The sequence below is a fragment of the Alligator sinensis genome, unplaced genomic scaffold, assembly GCF_000455745.1.
Source record: "Alligator sinensis unplaced genomic scaffold, ASM45574v1 scaffold1204_1, whole genome shotgun sequence".
NCBI classification, from domain to species: domain Eukaryota; kingdom Metazoa; phylum Chordata; order Crocodylia; family Alligatoridae; genus Alligator; species Alligator sinensis.
The window spans coordinates 1,250,347-1,262,602 of record NW_005842412.1 but is presented as its reverse complement, the minus strand read 5'-3'; positions in this window follow the sequence as shown (position 1 = coordinate 1,262,602).

The following is a 12,256-nucleotide window of genomic DNA, read 5'->3' as shown; positions in this document are numbered from 1 at the left end:
CTACACCAGCTCCAGTAAGTTCCCCAGGAGGAGGCAAAATATCCTGAGTGCCTCCCTTCTGCAGCTCTGCGAGGATCCCAACCAGGATGATCATTGGAAAGCGCCAGCAATGTAGTTCCAGTGTGAAGAAGGCTGTTCCTCTAGTCCAAATGATCCTGTATATTCTATGCCTTCCCTCTGTTTTAAAGTGATCCAAGTGTCTCTCTCAATGCAAACTTTTCCCTTTCTTGCCCAGCCACAGAGAAACAACCCAAACCTAGACACTTGCAATTTGCAGGTGAACTAAGTAGAAGAATAGATCTGTTTCTCCTGACTTCTCTGAGTCTTGCTCTAAGCACCATGCACGCCTGGAAGGTAAAATCCCACAATTCAAGTGCTCACGCGTGTAAAAAGCTAGGAAACAGAAGACTTAAAGCTGTGCTGAGTTCCATTTACCAGGACTTTTTAGATGGGGCATGACATGCATCTTCAAAGAAGCGTTACTGCTTTGTCAGTGCTAGGGTTGGGCTGTCTCCACTTTTTCTAAGGCCTTTACCCAGAAAGTATCTTCACACCAAGTACGTCCCCATCTGCAAAGACAAAAAGAGGTTGCACAGAATAAAATGCCCTATGACATAAATTGTGGATAAGTCTGACTAGACAAAGGGCCAGGGTATAACTGGCATTTGTGCATAATTTGTGGCAGAGGGAACAGGGAAAGAAAGGTTGTAACGTCTTTATGCTGATAATCAAATGCACATACTTATTTAGGGAATGAATGGGTTGATGGTATTTTCCTAGGACAAAGATTCACAGCGCTTTCAGCCTGTAATTTCAGATCATATAAATCATGATAAGAGAGAGCACAGTGTGAGTTACTTATTCTGTCAAAGCCATTTTGCTCTAGCTTGCAGCACTTCCCATCAATCCCAGCAGAAAGTCCCAGACGGCAAGATGGGTCCAGCTCCCTTGATTTCATTTACACAGGCTCAGGGTTTGGTCCTTCATAATTAAAGGAGAAGTGTACAGAGGACAGCAGTCATACCATTGCCTCTCAGTTTATAACTACACCCCTCACCAATACAGATCTATGCTTCAGAAATAAATGTCTGTCCGTTAAATATGCTGTGAATGCTCACAGCTGAAGCGCAGGCTTCTGCCAAGAAATCTAATGGTCCATCCCTTATCATTGTAACATTATTTGCTTTGCACAGTAATTGATTTTGGTCTGGAGCTGACAGTGTAACAAGTGACAAAGTTGAATTTGATTTTTTTTTTTCCTTTTTTTGTTTTTTGTTTGGTGATGCCCGAATAACTCTTGCATGCCCCGAATCTAAGCTATCAAACTAGTTTCTGTAAGGAAAGCTAGGGCGTGCATTTACAGCACGTCACCTACTGCATGGGTAACTGCCCATAAGCACATTCATGTCCCGGGCTAACTATGAGGTCACTTGCAGCACAGGAGCAGGATAAGCTACTTCACATTTACCGCAGAGTAAAAGCGTCCGCATGGGCAGCTACCACAGAATAATGGGTGTGCCGTCAGTTCAGACTTTAGCTAACCGTGAAGTACATTGTTCAGTATGCAGTCCCGTAGCAAGGGGGGGAAAGGGGAGCGACTGCCCCAGGCACCAAAGTGAAGGGGTGCCAACAGGCGCTGCCCAGCCGGGGTGGGACATGAGACAGAGCCACGAGCGTTTCATTTGGGGGACATGGGGATGGGGGTAGGGCAGCTCCCACTGCTGCATGCACTCCTGGGCAAGCATGCGGAGACATGTGCCCCCTGGATCTGTGCGTGGGGTGAGGGCAGGCTGCCGCTGCGGGCTTTGCCCCAGGCGCCAAACTTCCTTGCCATGGCACTGTAGTATGTTCTTCTCTCTCACTAGTGTAGCAGCAGCCTAAGCCACTGCCTTCAGTGGCATTACTCCATATTTACAGCAGTGAACAGGGTGTGCAAACAAAATCAGGCCTTTTGAGAAGAGGAGGAGTTCGGAGAGCAGAGCCCTGGCTGTTTGAAGAAGGGTGAGAAAGAAAGCGATAGGGAAGACTGAACTACTAGGGTTGGTGGGCCCCCATGGCTCTACTCTCAGTGAAGGATGTACCCGCACATTTCCCATGCACGGCACACTCTGGCTAGACTCAGCAAACCTGGACAGGTGACAGCTGGGGTGCTCCAGTGATAGCCTTGCACCACTGCTCTCAAGCACTCTGGAGTCAGAGGTCTCAAGACTGGCCATGGGACCCCTCTCACCCCAGGTGGCTTCACTGCTGCATTTCTGGGTTTGTGCGTAAGAGCAGGAGCAGGTGAGTGGGATGTGCTCAAAAGGGTTTCTCCCCGAGCGTGTTAGGAACGCAGTACAGGCAGTCCTCAGACTTACGACACAATTGGTTCCTGACAACCATGTCTTAAGTCGAAACGTCGTAACTCAGAACCAATAGGAAGCAATGTTATAAATGGGGGATTGGTTCCTGAACCAAGGCCCGATACCCTATTTTCACCTAAATAACCCAGAATTTTGTACTCAATCAATTATAGATGAGTAATATCACTACATTCATGTATTTGCATTGCAAATAGCAATCATATTGATTTGGAAGGACTTCTTTGAGGTGACTTTCCTGGACTTTTTGAAGGGATCTTGGCTGGAGTCTTCTCAGGAGACTTGGCTGCAGGTTTTTCTGGAGTCTTGTCCACTTTCTTAAAGAAAGTGTCCAAGGAAATTTGGACGGATGCTCTCCAGGGAGACGGGCGACGCAGGCAACTTGCTCGCTGGCGTCGCATTGCGTTGGATCCAGTGCCATAAAGTCAACACTGACGTCAGAAAGTCGAAACGGTGTCAATTTATAAACGTCATAAGTGCCGTTCGTTGTAACTTGAAACGTCTTAAGTTGAGGACTGCCTGTATAGATCTACCCCTTAAATTGTTTTCTGGATCTGCCATAGATTGTCTTGGTGACCCAGGGCAAATCACTTAAAACTCTTTGTGCCTTGAATTTTCACCTGCACTGAGGCTAATAATTCTTGCTTTTTCTTGTCTGTTGAGAATATGGACTTTGTCTGGCAGAATGTAACACAGGAGGGCCACCCTTTCTACCGGTGTCTTCAGGCATCGCACAGATTGGACAGGAAGAGAGAAGCCAGGAAACCAGGGATAAAATCCTGGTCCCAGTTCTGCGGGGCAGGGTTTCACCTCGGGTGTGGACAGACCTTTTGGAGACATCCCTGAGGTGCTGTGAGGCACTTGGGTGCTCTACTGATGGGTACAATAGGGGGACCTAGCTGGAAGAGAGGGGGGAGATCGCAGTTGTGAAACTACCTGAGAAAAGGAGGGGTGTATGTGGGGGGTGGGATATACCCTGTGCTAGGGGTGAGCTGATATAATTGAATGCAGTGACCAAGGACCAATTAATCTGCAGGGGCAGGAATTGACCCAGTGTTACCACAGGTTGCGTCATGATAGCCAGTTCTCTGAAGCTCATGGCAAATGCAAGCATGCTCCCTAAGACCAGCCCGTGGGGTTGCAATGGTGTAACCAAGAGCAGCATCTGACTCTGGATGCTTAGCTTAAAACAGCCAAATGACTGAACAGATGGCTCCTTTTTATTTGCATTCTACTCGGATTTGCAAGTCTAGCAGAAAAAAAAAACTTGATTTCTGACATTTTGCTTGTCCTCAGAGCCTAGCGCAGTTTCTGTTACATTGGCATTTGCATGAACCGTGTTGCTTCAGGCACTGAAATCTCCCTGGCTTTAACTCCAGTCTAAGCCAAATGTCCAGAGCCATGAGCCACCTCCCCTCTCCAGCTTGTTTGTGCACTTTGCCAAGTGTTGTCACACTTCCACTACCAAAAGGATCAAGAGAAAACAGTCATTTAGGGCTTGGGGAAGGAAAGCACAGGTTTGGAGTTAAACTGGGCTTGAAAATATACCATCTGTAGGCCTGAAATAAGAGGCTCTGCGGCGATGAGGTTTAAAAATATCCTAGGTGGTCCATGCACTTGGATAAATTTAGTAGAGTCCTGTGCTTGCTGACATACAGTTAAGTGAAAATAATAAAGATGGCCCAAGCAGAACATCTGCTGGCCAATTAAAAAGATTGCACCAAAGATGATAATTGCCGTGACTAGTGATAATCCTCCAGGCTAGCTTATGTATGTACAGCCCTTCTTCTGGGCAAAATAGGCATTGCTCAGAGATCCTGCACTAATAAAGCAAATAGAGATTCTCAGTTAGTGCATGTGGGAGAGGCCTGTGCTTTTGGGTAGAAGTTTCAAGCCCACCGAGTGAATATAAACTTCTGAGCACCTGTAAGATCACTACTTCCCTGCTCTTGCAGTGTCAGGGCACCAGCAGCGCCCGGGTTTCCCCAGTTCTTACCTGTGGCATGTTATAGGGTATGCTTTGCGTTTGGGATTTTGTTCCTCGCAGCAGTGGATGAGAGTCCAAAGTGGTGATTTGGGGGATTCCTTTGGTTAACAATCACCTGTGAACATGGAGGGCTAGACTTGATGGACCAGGAGATCCATTCCAGCCCTATGTTCCTACATCCCTATGCTACTAGAAGTTCTCAGTTATCATAATGGCATATACATAATATGCTAATGTAATAGCAAAATAATTAGCTAGCCCTATATTCTTAGCTAGGTAAATCCTCAAGTCCCACTGTAACCCATGGGAATCTCCTTGTGTAAGAACCTCAGGATTTGGCCAATGGATAGAGATATTTTTTAAATAATGCACTAGTTATACTTGACGTGAACTTTCCAATGAACAAAGTGCGTTTAATCTTACTATGAGCTCCAGGGCAAACAAATTGCCACTAAAGGAGATTTCTCCTTCCCTTGGAATTTCACCTGCATTTCAGCCAGGATGGAGATGGTTATGAGCAGAATTAAAGCAGCCCAACTGTGGACATCCACACTGATGAATGTGCTACAGATTCAGCTGTTGTCAGGTACATGCTTGGTCATTTTCAATATTTCTCCTGTGTTCATGGAGCACTGTGATCCCCCTCTGGTGGCTATTTTAATTCCTACGTTTTTTCCCTAGCTGCTATGGCTACGTACCTTACTGGAGAAGGCTACTCCTCTGCATACAATGTTTTAAATCGAGTTGGGAGCATGGTTTTGTTTAAAAATCTCATAGTCCCGATAGGTCCATGTTCTTTCTCAGGTACGAGGGGCTACGTTGTCATTGTAGAATTAGGCTGATCATCTAGAACGATTGTATGATGTTGGTGTACCAAAGCAGGCTCTTAAATTGAGGATCATAGGGTGAAATCTTGGTCCTCCTGATGTTGATGGGAGTTTTGCTATTGTCTTCAATGGGGCCAGGAGTTCTGAATCCTGCATGAGGCAACTAAATGATTGCAGGGGCCCTGGTCCTCCATCTACCTGTGCCATCACTGGCAGAGCGTCTGAGCTCAGGACCATGGCCTGTTGTGTTTATGAAGAAAAATAAATGAAGCAGGAATCAAGGAGCATAACTGGATGAATGTCCCTGGCTTGTAGTCTGTGTCTCTGGCTTAACATTGTGCTTGTTGCTTTTGGCTGTTCTTATCAATGGGATTCACCACTGAAGTGAAGGGTTGTGCTAAGACTTGCACACTACCCAGGTGTTTATACCCTCAGGGTTTTCATGGTGATCAGGCAGAACGGCCAGGCTGCTTTGGTGTAAAACTGGGATGCCTGCATGACAGAAGAAGGAAAGTACCGCACCTTCCTCCACAGCTGATTCTCTTTTCCTCCCCTTCTGCTCAACAAGTGTCCCTCCAAAACCCGCTCCTGTATCTCCCTTCTCTCACAAATCTCTCTTCTCCACACACTCCCATCTGAAAACATTAGCTCGTCAAACCCTTCTTTCTGCTCTCTCTCCCATAGAAAATCGTCGAAATTAAGAGCTGGAACTAGGGACCTTGAAAGATCATCGAGTCCAACCCCCCTGCTCTGTGCAGGAATACGGCGAGATCAAATGATCCCAGCAAGGTGTCTGTCCAGTCTCCTCTTGAAGGGGACTGCACCACCTCCTCGGGAAGTCTTTCCCAGATTCTGGTCACCCTTACCATAAAGACATTCTTCCTTGCATCCAACCTGAAACCATCCTAACAGTTTATATCCATTGCTCCGTGTCCTCCCCTATGGTGCCCTAGGGAACAGTTTTTCTCCCAGCTCCTGATATTCACCCCTTACATACTTATAGATGGCCACCAAGTCCCCCCTCAGTCTTCCCTTCCCCAGTCCCAGATCCCTTAGTCTTTCCTCATAAGGTTTGTCCTCCTGGCCCTTATTCATTCTCGTGGCCCTTCTCCGGACCCTTTTAGGATTCTCCACGTTGTTTTTGAAGTGCGGCGCCCAGAACTGGACACAGTCCTCCAGCTGGGCTCTCGCCAGCACCAAGTAGAGAGGAAGTATCACTTCCTTAGCCCTGCTTGCAACGCATCGGTGAATGCATCCCAGTATGCTAACAGCCATGGTTATGGCGGCTCATGTTCATCCGGTGATCAACCATAACACAAACCCAGACATAGTGGGGCTCACTGAAACTTGGTGGGATCCAACACACGACTGGGCGGTGCACATCCGGGGCTATAGGCTGTATAGGTGAGATAAAACAAGGAGGAAAGACGGGGGTGTGGCGCTCTACGTCAAAGAGCAATACACATCCTCTGCAAACAGCACTGGGTCTGAGGTAGGGCAGATGGAGGTGCTCTGGGTCAGAATAGAAGGGGGTCGGGGGGAAAGGGACCTAACAGTGGGGTCTACTACAGCCCACCTAACCACGGAGAAGAGCTGGACCGGGAATTCTCAGGTCAGCTCGCGGAGGCAGTTAAGTCAAGGGACATGGTCATCATGGGTGAATTAAACTACCCAGACATCTGCTGGGAAGAGCAGTCAGCCAGGTCTGACCACTCACGTAGGTTCCTAGCCAAGTTACAGGACCACCATCTAACCCAGAAGGTGCACAGTCCCACCAGGGGAAATGCTTTGTTGGACCTAGTCCTGGCCACACGCAATTACCTGGTGAGGAGTCTGCGGGTGCTTGACCACCTAGGCAATAGCAACCATCGCCTACTGGAATTCACCATCCAGCGCAAGGTGGCAAAGGCCTGCAGCAAGGCAGCAGCCCTAGACTTCAGGAGGGCGGATTTCAATGAGGTAAGGAGACTAGTCGGGGAGGCACTGAGTCCCGGAGGGGAGGGGAATTGGGAATCCAAGAAGAGTGGTCGTTCCTTGAGGAGACGATCCTCCAAGCCCAAAGCGTGACAATCCCCACGTGGATCAAAGGGAGCAAGAGTGCTCAAAAGCCCCCATGGCTCACCAAAAGCATCCACGAACACCTCAAAGCCCAAAAGGAGGCATACACCCAATGAAAGGGAGGAGCCATCACCAAGGGGGATTATACCTCCTTGGCTCGAGATTGTAGGGGGGCTATTAGGAAGGCTAAGGCAGAGATGGAACTGGGACTAGCAACCCGGATCAAAGATAACAAGAAGTCCTTTTTTAAATACATAGGGGGTAAAAAGAAGGTACCAAATAATGTGGGGCCTCTGCAGGACATGCTTGGTAATCTGGTGGTAGCATCAGATGACAAAGCTAATCTCTTTGACAGATCTTTGCTTCCATTTTTCTGAGCAGGGACCGGGACATCCCCCCCACTGGGACCCCAGACGGACCCAGGGGAGGCACAGCCAGGCCCAGGGTCAGGGAGGACCTAGTCAGGGCACTTCTGGAGGGACTAGATGTGTTCAAATCAGCTGGTCCTGACGCTCTCCACCCCAGAGTGCTGAGGGAAGATGCAGAGTTCATTGCAGGACTCCTGGCACAGCTTTACGAGCACTTGTGGTGCTCCTGCGAGGTGCCAGAGGACTGGAAAAGGGCCAATGTGGTCCCCATTTTCAGAAAAGGGAGAAAAGAGGACCCAGGAAACTATAGGCCAGTTAGTCTTACCTCGGTCCTGGGGAAGTCTTTGAGAAAATTATCCAGGAGCACATCTGCAAGAGGCCAGCAAGGGAGGTTATGTTTACGGGCAACCAACATGGGTTCATTCGAGGCAGGTCCTGTCAGACCATCCTGGTGGCCTTCTATGACCAGGTCACAAAAGCCTTGGATGCAGGTGTCGCAGTGGACGAAGTCTTCCTGGACTTTAGGAAGACCTTCGACACTGTCTCTCACCCCATCCTCATTAAAAAATTAGGGGACTGTGGTGTCAACGCCTACACAGTCAGATGGGTTGCAAATTGGCTGGAGGGCTGCACGCAGAGAGTGGTGATGGACGGTCATATTCAACCTGGAGGAATGTGGGCAGCGGGGTCCCCCAGGGCTCGGTCCTCTGGCCTGCACTGTTCAATACCTTCATTGGCGATTTGGACAAAGGAGTGAAAAGCACCTTGTTCAAGTTCGCAGATGACACTAAAATGTGGGGAGAAGTGGGCACGCTAGAAGAGAGGGACAGGCTGCAACTAGATCTGGACAGGTTACAGGGGTGGGCGGATGAGAACAGGATGGGGTTCAACACTGACAAGTGCAAGGTGCTGCACCTGGGGAGAAAGAACCAGCAGCATACCTACAGGCTGGGGAACTCCCTTCTCGTCAGTGCAGAGGCAGAAAAGGATCTTGGAGTCATCATTGATGCCAAAACGAACATGGGCCGACAGTGTGGGAACGCGGTCAGGAAGGCCAACCACACCTTGTCGTGCATCCACAGATGCATCTCAGGCAGGTCCAAGGAGGTGATCCTCCCCCTCTATGCGACACTGGTCAGGCCGCAGTTGGAGTACTGCATCCAGTTCTGGGTGCTGCACTTCAGGAGGGATGTGGACAGCATGGAGAGGGTCCAGAGGAGGACCACTCGCATGATCAGGAGGCAGCAGGGCAGGCCCTATGAGGAGAGGCTATGAGACCTGAACCTGTTCAGCCTCCACAAGAGAAGGCTGAGAGGGGATCTGGTGGCTGCCTATAAACTTGCCAAGGGGGACCAGCAGGAAATGGGAGAGTCCCTGTTCCCCCGAACACTACCGGGAGTAACAAGGAACAACGGCCATAAATTGACTGAGAGTAGGTTCAGGCTAGACATCAGGAGGCGCTACTTCACTGTCAGGGCGGCTAGGAGCTGGAACCAACTTCCAAGAGAAGTGGTGCTTGCCCCTACCCTGGGGGTCTTCAAAAGGAGGCTAGACAGCCACCTAGCCAGGGTCATTTGACCCCAGCATCCTTTCCTGCCCATGGCAGGGGGTCGGACTAGATGATCTGCTTAGGTCCCTTCTGACCCTACCAACTATGAAACTATAACCCCGAGGTCCCTTTCAGTCATCGTGCTGGCCAGGACATCTCCACCTAACCTATATTCATGTCTCTGGTTACTTCTCCCCAGGTGAAACGCTCTGCATTTATCCTTATTGAACTGCATCCAGTTCCACTCCACCCACCTTTCCAGCTTGTGCAGGCCTGCTTGGATCCGCATCGTATCCCCTAGCATGACTGCTTTTCCCCGTAACTTAGTATCATCCACAAACCTGGCCAGCATGCTTTCCACATCCTCATCTAAATTGTTGTTAAAGATGTTGAACAGCACGGGGCCAAGAACTAAACCCTGCAGGACACCACCTTCCTGCATATAGGAATGGACCTTTTCTGTGCTCTGAGGTTCACTCCCTTGAGGAACAACCACCCTTCCTGAACTCCCTTCCCCTCCAGTCCCTCTTCCCATAGGGTTTCTCCCACTATTTCCCGAAGCTCATTGAAGTCAGCCTTCCTGAAGTCGAGCACCTCTGTCCTACTGGCTGACTTCCCATGGTCAGGGCTGAGTGAGCACCAAGCATTTTAAAAGTACGACATGTTGTATGTACACCAAAATCATGCTTTTTGTCTCAGCCACATGTTTAAGTTTGTGATGGGGATCACTCAGGAGACAGTACGCAGGGCAATCCATAAGTGTACAGCAGCTGAGCGCAGGTCTTTGACCTCTTGGTCTTGCATGTGTGGCCGCACTTGGCTGGGAGCACAGGGGGCCTCTGAGTAAAGCAAGGTGCAACTCTTCACTTTGGTTACACAGGAAATTTTGATATTTAAAGTTGAATTTTTGTTCTGAATCAGAACTAAAGCAGCCTTTTTAAAATTCCTGTGAAACACAAAATAAATAAATAAAAATATTTTGAAAAATTCATTTCAAAACAAAGATTTTGTGTCCAATTTTTTCCCATTTTTATGTTACTCTTCTTTTTAGATCACTTCATGACATGTCAGTAATAGTACTATGTAATATGACATATATTATGCCAAGACATGTCATAATATGCCATCCTTATGTTAGCCTAGAATAATTTTCCTGAGCTACTGAAAACAGCTGTTCTTCTGTTGTAATACACTGATTGCTTTCCCTCTCTTCTTGTTTAAAGTGTCTCCAGTTTGTGGTATAACAAATCAGCCTGACACTCAACAAGGAACAAATGCATAAAAGAAAATACAAAACATTTTTTTCTGGGGTTTTTTTCATGGCAAAGTTTTCTAAAGCAAAAAAAAAAAAAACTGTATCCAATGGAAAATGCTGTTACATCAATCAGATTTTGAGTGTGTGTGTATGCGTGCGCACACACAATTTATAGGAGCAGCATTTTCCAATGAAAACCTGTTTAAACAAAAATGCTTCAACCAGCTTTTAATATTCCCGATTGCTGATCAGACAGCAAACTATATAGCAGTAACTTCTGGGAACACTCAGATTTTTGGTAGTATTTAAACACATCAGTGGGATTCGTGTGAAAGCACCTAGGCTTCTGAGAAATAGCGGGTGCCTCGTTACATTGTTAGGTGCTTAAACATCCTTCAAAGAATCTGGTCCTCAGGACCAGGTATACTTAAGGGCCTTGAGCACAACTAGGGGTGGTTTTGTAAGTCTTGAAGCACACATGGAGCCCTCTTCAAGGTGCAGGACATGTGCAAGTTTTAGAACATCCTAACCTTTCTGGACCTCAGACCCCCAGAAATGGGCATAATGCTTCTGTTAAGTGAGTTTGTGGCCTGTTTCTGAATGAGTTAATGCAAGCAGGCAATGTGTCAGGATGATTAAAGGCACAACTTGAGCTACCAGAACCACATCTGAAGTGTGCACAAGTGCTGGTGATGCTGTTACTAAAATAGTCTCCATTTCTCCCAGAAGCAGGAAGGACAAATATCTCTGAACTTCCTCTCAGTTACTCCCTGAAACAAGGATACTTCTCATCTGGAAGGAACTGCACACCTTGGTGGCTGTCTGGCACACCAAAAAAGCACCCTTGCTCACCCAGGCAGCGTGTTAACTCTGCTATACCCCATACTACGGAGGGTGTAGCCCCGATAGGGAGAAGTTCTCCAGCGTATGCAAGATGCTCAGAAACTGCTCCCATGAAGCCAGCTCCTCAGCTGGTATGCTAAAAAGGGTCGAGCTACACTGACCTCCCCCAGCTGCGAATCTGGTCCCCAAACACTCACCAAGATGGATTCACGGAAGCATAATTGATTTCTCACAGGCTTCATCCCCACCCTGACCAGGCAGTTAAATGCATTGGCTTTCCACTGCCAGTTCACCCAGACTGAGGACCAGGTCTTTAGCTGGTGCAGACTGGCATGGCTTCAGTGGGAATACCACCACCAAGTGCCCCTACAGGGGGTATAGCCACGACAGTTTGGAGGCTCTCTGGCAAGGGAAGCTCGCAAGGACGTGGCAGGTGATTTTTCTGTTGTAGTGGCCCTCCTTTGATGACGTTAAAGCACTTGCTGAAAGAGCTCCAGTCAATCAATGGAGGAAAGTCTGGGCACTGACATGAACTGCCTTGCGGGGAAATGGCAAAGGAGAGGATCTCCTGCTCAGCAGGCTGCTAAGGAAACCTGCGTTTGGCAACAGACTCCTGTTCCCAGGCTCAGAGCCAGGAAAGGTTGGCTGCACGGTGGTTCAGGAATGAAGATTAGCCTCCAGGAGAAAAGGAGCTAAGCACAGCCCTCCGGAGACCCCCTAGCCAGCGCCTGCACGTAGAGGAACTGGCACCCGTTTGCTGGGTGGGATGGGTACACACCTGCTTTCCTGGTCGCAAGGAAAAGTGCAACCACCACAATCAGTGGGAGCAGTCAGACCTCCAATGGGGGAAAAATAACAGATCTTGCAGACTAAAAATCGGGTTGATCAAGCAGGATATGGCGGATGGGGACAGGAGGAGGGAGGGGCAGAGGATGACTCTGTGGTAAATACCCTGTGCTTTGCAAACACAAGCCCGCGTTCCCCGTAATGCCAAGTACTCCAGAAGGCC